A 9,109-nucleotide genomic window follows, 5' to 3' on the forward strand; every position below is an offset into this window, starting at 1 on the left:
GTCAATTCACTTTACAGTATATTCTGTGAAGTGCTTTGAGACGTCTAGAAGACGTGAAAAGCGCTATATCAATGCAAGGATTATTATTATTATTATTAAGTGTTTTCTGAAAAAATTTAAATGAGAGCTCAACTGTAGCGTAAGGTATCCACTTTGAATGATTCCCTTTCTATTTTTCACTTTAGTGCACTGATCTGGTGCATGAGGCATCATGGAACATGTTGCAATGGAGAAGACAGTAAAAACAAATTGAAAAAGAATTTAAGTTTATTACAAATTCAGGAAATATTATCCAAACCCCAGCACCTAACTGTTCCACTTACTGGCAGGAAATTGATGGTCGCTTATTTTCGATCATCTTACAAACACGTTTGCCCATGTTTACACCTTTCTATTATTGTAAATAGTAGAAAACTAAAAATGTTGCATCACTTAACAGGACTCTGGTGTGTTTTCTCTAGAAATGTTACTAACTTTTCGTATATTTATAAATGTTTGCAACCTTTGTGGCAAACATTAAAATCAACCACTGAACACATAGAAAACAGGACTTGTAGAAAGGTGTCCACAAAAACGGCTGAAGTTCGATTCACACAAGACATCTTCGCGAATGACTACAAACTCAAAACTTGAAAAGAAATCTCAGAGTGTGGTAGACATTGGAGTCCCTTTGTAAAACCAATACAGTACTTTGCAAATGTAATGCATGCTGTCATACCAAACATTGACTGGAAATTACACAACAGGGAAGCAATTTCTACTAATGATTCTGGTCTGCTAACAAAATACTGATTTCATTTGAAATACTAGACTCTTATTCATTTCAAAGTGCCGAATTTTCTATCACAAAATTGTAAACCAATATTTACATTTCGCCCTTCGAACGATTGTTTCGGTAAATATGTCTTTGTAGAAAAAAAAGAATATATTAATATTCCGTTGATGATTGTTATTTTAATACAGCTTAATGACTCAAAAGCACAAAGACATCTGGACAAATCAGAGTTGCAAACATTAATCATTCGAAGAGTTACAATTTAGTTACTTTGATGTAAATAATAGAAAACTAAAAATGTTGTATCACTTAACAGAACTCTGGTGTGTTTTCTCTAGATTTCTAAGTTTACATTTAACGAATTTCTTCCAATCTTTTGCATTGGTACTCAACTTATTTAGGCATTTTAACTAATTTGAACAAATTATCTTTTTAATATCAACGAAAGTGATTTTTTTCTCCTTTAGAAAGCTCCAACTTGCCACGACAAGAGAAAAATATCTACAAAATGGGAACTTATTTACAAGTCGAAGCATACACTTGTGCTAACATCTTAACTGACCTACTTTCAGGTGCATTGATTGCATTCAATCTGCAATGAATGACTTCTCATTTTAAAGATAATCAACTTGAGGAATCTGCAAAGTATTATGCAAATGGAACGATTGCTTATTGAACTGTGAAACTTTCACGACGGATTATAACAATTTTTGCAAAAATTGTTATAATCCTTGAGGTACACCTTGCAATTAATTTCACCATATTTTACAGGGATTTTTTTGATGCATTTATATTTTATAGATATTATTTTAACAATTTGTGTTAATTGTAAACTGGATATTTAGTGATTTCTCCATCCTTTCAACCTAAGCAGGATAAATAATAAATGATAATAATAAAGAGATAATAAAACATCTCTTTTTAAAACTCAAAAAACAATTTGAATGAATTTCTCACTTTTGCAATCTTTCTTCACAAAAAACAGGACACACATCAAGGCTCAAGAATTAAAAAAGTCTATAAACTATAATCTAAAGTTTACAGAAGTTGCAAAGATTTCATCAAAATAACAAAAATTATCTCTAAGACACTGAATATTTATTGTGATTGCCTGGAAGGCTGAGAAAATGTGATGTGGCAGTACAGCGTGTTGGCACAATTTTAATATTAATGAGCAGAAAATTAGCTAATTTATGGTAAGAAAATGTAATCAAATTAGACACATTTTTCCCTTTGAAACAAGCATTAATCTATTACTTTATTCCTTCAGTGGGCAGACAAAATTAATTGTCCCAACCTTTACCCAAACATTTAGGTACCAGTTTTTAAACGTTTCAAAAAGGACATCCTTCAATTGACAAACGATTGTTTCACTTAAACTCAAAAGATCTCAGTAATGGTCAACTCATCCGACTTCTCGCTTCAAATTTACAAACATTTGACAATTGCAATCAAGTTATTTCCCACAGACAGCAACAATATTTTAGCCTCATCTTTGAAACACATATGCACAACACTCGAGTTTGCACAAAATGAAAATCTATTTTACATTTCAATTTGATAATTATTAAGGTTCATTGTGATACCTTAAGGATCCGAGAAGCAATTTGCAAGCTGTATAATCTTCGATGTAACCTCCACAGGTTACAATCTAACATGTATGCATAATTTTCTGACATAGTTACAATTCTACAATTGCTTTCAAAACCAATGAACATATCCACCAACGTGTTATGTGTTCGCAGAAGGAATAACTGAAACGCCCTGTGCAAACAGCTTCAATTACACACAGTTTTGTGAGCAAAAGAGATGAAATGATTGACACATTCACCAGATTAAAAAAAAACATTGAACAGAGCAAAATGCAATCCACACAAAAAAAAAAAACACCGTCTACTGCGAGCTATTAAAACAAAATGCTGTTTAAAATGTTGGTTGGGGTTTGCTGAGTTGGACCAGGTAGGCATTCGAGTCATCAACTAAAGAAATAAGTCAGATTAAGTGCATTCGCGAGGACAACATGGCACAAATTCAATTTATGCGGAAGGGCAGCAGCACATGGAATCTACATCTGAACACTTATTCCTTGTCAACAAAGGCAACAACAAAGAAAAACCAGTGCCACAATCAAAGACAAAATCCTGTTGGTGTGTCACTGCCCAGACGAGCATCCTCGCCATCTCCTGAAAGTTTCCCCCACAGCCATTGGGATTTGTTTGGGTATAAAAGATGCAACGTTTTATGACTTCATTCACAAAAACACACCCCACCACACACTCGCTCACACACACACTCACTCACACTCACTCACACTCACACACACTCACACGCAGGACTTTTTACAAACTTTTGCAAGGGTTGCAAACTTTCAGCAAATACTTTAAAACTTTTACATAGTTACGTGGTGGCAAAATCTTCGGGCTGTTGGAGAGGGGGTGAGGGGGTGAGGGGGTGGGGGGTGAGGGGGGGGGGAGAAGGAGGAGAGAGAGGGGCAATGGGGTGGTGATGGGGGTAGGGGGGGGGGCAGTGAGAGGGAAGAAGGGGGTTCCTTTTTGCTCTTGAATAAACCACAGAAACAAAACCCCAGTGGATTTTTTTTTGTCGGTTTGATCAATAAAGATCACTCACTCACTCACTCACCAACAACAACAACAACGACAACGACAACGAACAGAAAACACACAGCGGTGCAAACGGGACAACCGAAACCGAGAAGAATCGAAGGTTTTCCACCGACAGCAAAATAAGTTACCGTTTGTTTTACAATCCCCAAAGCTGCACAGACAGTTTTTTTTTGGGGGGGGGGCTCTTTTTTTTAAAAAATCTGTCTACAAGTATTTATTTGATCGCTGTCTCGTCTCACAACGTGATGAGCTCCCAGTCCCCCCCCCCACCACCACCCCCACCCCACCCAGACCCCCACCCCACCGACCCCCAGCAACGACCCCGTAACGTGAAACACACACACACACACAGTCACACACAGTCACACACACAAAAGCAACTTAAGTGATTAAACTCTTGTCCTTAAGATCCAGAGAGAGAGAAAGAGAGAGAGGGGGAGAGGGGGAGAGAGAGAGGGGGGTGGGGTGGGGGGGGGTGGGGGGGAGTGTGTGTGTGTGGTTGGGGAGGGGGGAGCAGAGGAGAATCCTTTACTGGGGGGAGAGGGGGAGAGGGGAGTAGGAACACACACCATTTATTTGAAAACCTCCCGATTTTTGTTTCACGACGTGTTTCAGAGCCGAGTGGCGAAACGAAATCTCAGCCTTAAAAGTTTGCCACACACCACGAAAAGTTTTTTTTCCCCCCTCCACACCACCCCCCCACCCCCACACCCCCCCCCCACCCCCCACCCCCCCCCCACCCCCACCCCACGCTCCCCCTCTCCCAAACTTTCTTCGGTGGAAACGGTCGCGGATCAACAGCGCGACCCGAACAATCGCGCAAAAAAAAATAATATATATATATATATACTTATCACACACCAGAACTTGTGGGGTTTCTTTCTATTTTTCTCTCTCTCTCTCTCTCTCCCCCCCCCCCCACCGCATGAGCATCAAAAAAAAATACACCCCCTCTTAATCCCCCAACAAAATCTCTCTCTCTCTCTGTGTGTGTGTGTGTGTGTGTGTGTAGAAGGAGAGAGAGAGAGAGAGAGGGGGAGAGAGGGGGTTTTTTTTGGGGGAGAAATCAGAACCCAACAATTTTCCTCTTCTTTTTTCATATATCCCCCAAAAAAATCACACGCACAAAACGAAGACGTGAAAGACACACAGACACACACACACACACACACAAAAAAAAAGAGAGAGAGACCTGGGAGCAAAGTCAAGAGTTCGCACTCGAAGAGAGGAGAAGAAAAATGATTCTAAAATATTTATTTGCAAACAAAAAAAAACCTGGACCTCTTCTTCTTCTTTTTTTTTTAGGGGGTGGGGGGGGTCAGCCTCCCCTCTCCCCAAACAAATCTAATTGCCAGAGAAAGAGGGGGGGAGAGAGAGAAACTCAACGGCAACAACAACAACAACAACAACAACAGAGGGGGGGAAGGAGGAAAAAAAGAGAGAAAAATATCTGAAATAAATACCTCTTGGATGGATGGATGGATGGGGGGGGGGGGGGGGGGGGGAAGAAGAAGAAGGGGAAAGAGAGGTGTGGGCTGCGGGGGGGGGGGGGGGGGGAGAGTTGATGAGAATGAAGTTGCTCCCAATACTTTGCTCTTCTCAAGGGAAAGGGGGAAGAGAAAAAAAAGAAGTAAAAAAAAGTGTGAGTGAGTGAGTGAGTGAGTGAGTGGTGCAAATAAATAAAAGATCTATGTGTGTGTGTGTGTGGGGGGGGGGGGGGGTGGGGGGGTGTGAGTGTGGGTTTGTTGTGTGTGTCTATAATATAATATAAAATAAATATATAGAGAGAGAGATAGAGAGAGAGAGAGGGGAGAGAGAGAGAAAGAGAGAGAGAGAGGAGAATAACAATAATAATAATAATAAAAAATAATAATAAATAAACCACTGGTGTGTGTGTGTCGCGTGTAGTGTAGTAGTGTGCAGTAGTGTGTAGTGTAGTGTGTACCAACAACACACACACACACACAAGTACACTACACAACACACTGCACACACTACACACACTACACCACACCACACACACACACACCAACCGACTGCCTCTCCACCAGGAAAGTTACCAGCACTTCACTGGTCAATTTCACGGGGGAAACGCGCACCATTCGTTCCGGGAAGGGGCTCGGACTCACCGCCGGGGGCTCGGCGTCGCTGGGCGGCGGCTTCCCGCGGGCTCTCGCGCCTTCCCAAATTTTGGAAAATTTTTTCCTCTATTTTCTTCCCACTTCACGGCCTAAAAAAAAATTGTTTCCAACTGCTTCTTTTCAGAAGCCATTGTGCGGAGGATGCCGGGAGTGACGTCAGGGGGTTTCGCAACATTGGGGATGGTTGGGGGTTGGGGGGGGGGGGGTGGGGGGTGTGGGGGGGGAGAAGCCTCCTTTGGTTCCTCAGGGCTTGTCCTCCCTCCTCACCCCACACACACACACACACACACTCACTCACTCACACACTCACTCACTCACCCACTCACTCAGATACCCGGGCTCTGGTGGGTTGGGGTTGGGTTGGGTTGACCGCCCGCCCGCCCGGCCGGTTGGTTGGTTGGTTGCGGAGAGTCCCTCTCTCTCCCCCCGCCCCTCCGCTCGGCTCACTCGCTCGCTCGCTCTCCTCTCCTCTCCAACCCTCTCCAACTCCTCTCACCCGCCCGCCCTTTTTCTTCTTCCGTTCCCTGCCTCGGTCGCGCGCGCGCGCTCTCTCTCTTCTCTCCCACCCACCCACCCACGCCTGCCCGACGACAACGACGACGATAAGAAATTACGTTCGGGTAGCGCCTTTCGTGTCGTGTCGCGCTCCGCGCCCCACTCGCCTCCAATTTTGGAGGCTCCCTCTGGCTTAGGCTTCGAACCACTTTGTCTCAGATTACTGGCCACCATCCCCTTCCACGAGAGAAATCCACAACTCAACTCTCTCTGCCCCATCTCTCTCTCTCTCTTCCTCGCTCCCACACCCATCTAACCCACCTATCTCCAACTTTGTAGATTGTTTCTAAGCAATAGGAAGACAATCCCGTCAGACCATGGCATGCCACCATCTGATTACTGGCCACTTCCATGCACCGATAAAGAAATGCATAACTCAATCCCCACCCTCCCTCTTTCTTTCTCCCTCCAACACCTACCTACCCACCTCCAACATTAGACTTTCTAGGAGATACGAGAGACCAGGTTAGGACTTGGACCACTTCATCCAGATCACTGACCACCCCATCCTGCAAATAGAGATAGCCTCAACTCAACAACCACCAATCTCTGTCTGTCCCTCCCACTCCCAGCCACCCATCTCCAACTTTGGAGGCAGTTGATAGGAGGGACTCCATTAGGCTCGCGCATTCCGATTGCTGACCAACCCATCCATCAATAAAGAAATAGACAACTCAAACCCCCTCCCCCGCACCCCTATCTCAGTCTCTCCCTCCCTCACACCCACCCACCCAGCCATTCCCCTCCAACTTTGGAGTCTGTTATTGGTTTCCAGGGGAAAGATTCCATATCGCTAGCACATGGGCTATTTGATCCTCATCACCTCTACCCTCCCCGTCCCCTAATAGAGAAATCCCCCCCATTCCCCTCCCACACAGAGGAAAGTTATAGAATCTTGACACTGGCCCCTCCCAATCTTTCTGCCTTCCCCCTCCCCCCAAATAATCTTGAGCGTGTATGATTTCACAGTTGGCTTGCTCCATAGTTCCTGCATCATGGGAACTTCATTCATAAATCCATATTCACACACACAACACATGAATGGGAATGGGATTTCAGAAGGGACATGATATTAGGGAGGGATGGAATCTCAAATGAATGATACCTCCCTTCCATCACTTTGTGGCATTAACTACCAAGATGCGTGGCTTTGGGTAGACTGGGGTGGCTTTGATAATAATAATAATAATACTTACATTTGATATAGCGCCTTATCACATCTTTAAGATTCACAGAATATACTGTAAAGTGAATTAACTGTATATTTTGCGGGCGAAACGCGACAGCCAATTGCGCACAGCAGTGTCCCACAAACAGTCGGGGATTGAGTGACCAATTTATTATTATTTTGATTTTTTTGAAGGAATTATTACCCCCAGAAAAGGGATCCGCCAACCTACTAAAAAAAAACGGGTTCCTCCTTACTGCTAGGTAAACAGAGGTGCGTGGAGTAAGGAAACTTGCCCAGCGTTTGTCCTGCTGGGAATCGAACCCAGATCTCTCGCTTGAAAGGCGAGCGCTCTAACCACTGAGCTACAGGACTCCACACTGATGGATGGTATGTGTGTTTTTTTTACCCTATCAAATATCTGAGAGGAAGGAAGAGCTCAGGTAGGAAATAGATCAATTTGCTACTTTACCCTGAAGGCGTCAAGCAATCAATCCACTACACTGGAAATCCGCTCTCAGCTTTGGGTCACTCACGTTCATTGTAGCGGTGGCTTGGCGTGTGCTTTCCACACTTGTCAATTTATCCTCCTTCACTGGCAGGAGGAATTTGTATCCTTGATTTTAAAAAAAATTGTAACCTGTTGCTGTGCATGTCCGTCGTAAAGATAATGGAACTTCATTGGTTTAATAGTCTTGCAAACTTGCAATGCTGCTCGCTCTTTGTTAGTCGGAAATCTCGTTCCTGACATTTCTGCAATGTTTTATAATCCCTGGGCACTCACTGTCTTAGCACTTAGCAAGTGGTTGGATGGCAAAGAGACAAGCAAGCAGTGTACATATGTATTCTGTGTCCAAACAGTAGGAGCAAATGCGCGCATTGCTAGTGTGTCACTACAGGAAATCGAGCTATGTAATAACTCAAATTGCTGACAAGTGGTTATCATACATGTTTTGTAGGTTAGAGCAGTCGCCTCGCAAGCGAGAGGACCCGGGTTCAGTTCCCAGGCGGGGTGAAACCTTAGGCAGGTTTCCTTACTCCACACACACAGTTCTGTTTATCTAGCAGTAAGTAGGAACCCAGTTGTTAGTCAATTGGCAGATTGCTTTCCGAGGGTAATAAATAAATAAAAATAATAATAATTTGGTCACTCAATCGATGACTGTCTATGGACACTGCTGTGCACAATTGGCTGCCATGTTTCGCCCACACAATATATAATCAATTCACTTTTCATTTTGAATTGTGCCATAGGACTTTAACATCCACTTAAATGTCCACCTGAACACGTTTCACCTGAAGAACGACACGGTAAGCAATGCATTGACGTGTCAGACTAGACTATATGAGTTCCAATTCCTGTCGTGGGTCTTGTACCCACAACCTTCTGACTCAACCCACAACCCGAGATAAGTGTGCTACCAACTAAGCCAGGCTAAAACCAGTATGTAAATGAAGAATACTGAAATCCATGGATTCAGTAGATAAGAAGGAGATGCATAGTGTACCTTTCCAGTGGGCCAATGGGCCACAGATTACTGATTATTCATTGGTCATTTCCATTTATAAGGTCGTATGTTTCCTTTGGTTTGGTATCTGCAGTCTACAGATGAGATCTTCATTTTTTTCGAGATTCATGGGTTATTTAGTGTAATTTAGTGGATAAAGCACTCGCCTCACAAGTGGGAGGACCTGGGTTCTATTCCTAGAGGGGCAAAACATTAGGCAAGTTTCCTTACTCCACACGCCTCTGTTTACCTAGAAGTAACTAGGAACCCAGTTGTTAGTCGATTGGTGGATCGCTTTTCTGGGGATAATAATTCTTTCAAAAAACAAATTTGCTCAC

General features: G+C 43.4%; 1 non-coding gene across 1 annotated transcript; it reads right to left on the bottom strand.

Moving 5' to 3' along the window:
* Positions 1 to 7,566: 7,566 nt before the first annotated feature.
* Positions 7,567 to 7,638, bottom strand: trnae-uuc. The gene has a single exon. It is a non-coding gene; the product is annotated as a tRNA-Glu (tRNA).
* Between the last annotated feature and the right edge of the window lie 1,471 nt (positions 7,639 to 9,109).

Source organism: Callorhinchus milii, unplaced genomic scaffold (genome assembly GCF_018977255.1).
Source record: "Callorhinchus milii isolate IMCB2004 unplaced genomic scaffold, IMCB_Cmil_1.0 Scaffold18, whole genome shotgun sequence".
NCBI classification, from domain to species: domain Eukaryota; kingdom Metazoa; phylum Chordata; class Chondrichthyes; order Chimaeriformes; family Callorhinchidae; genus Callorhinchus; species Callorhinchus milii.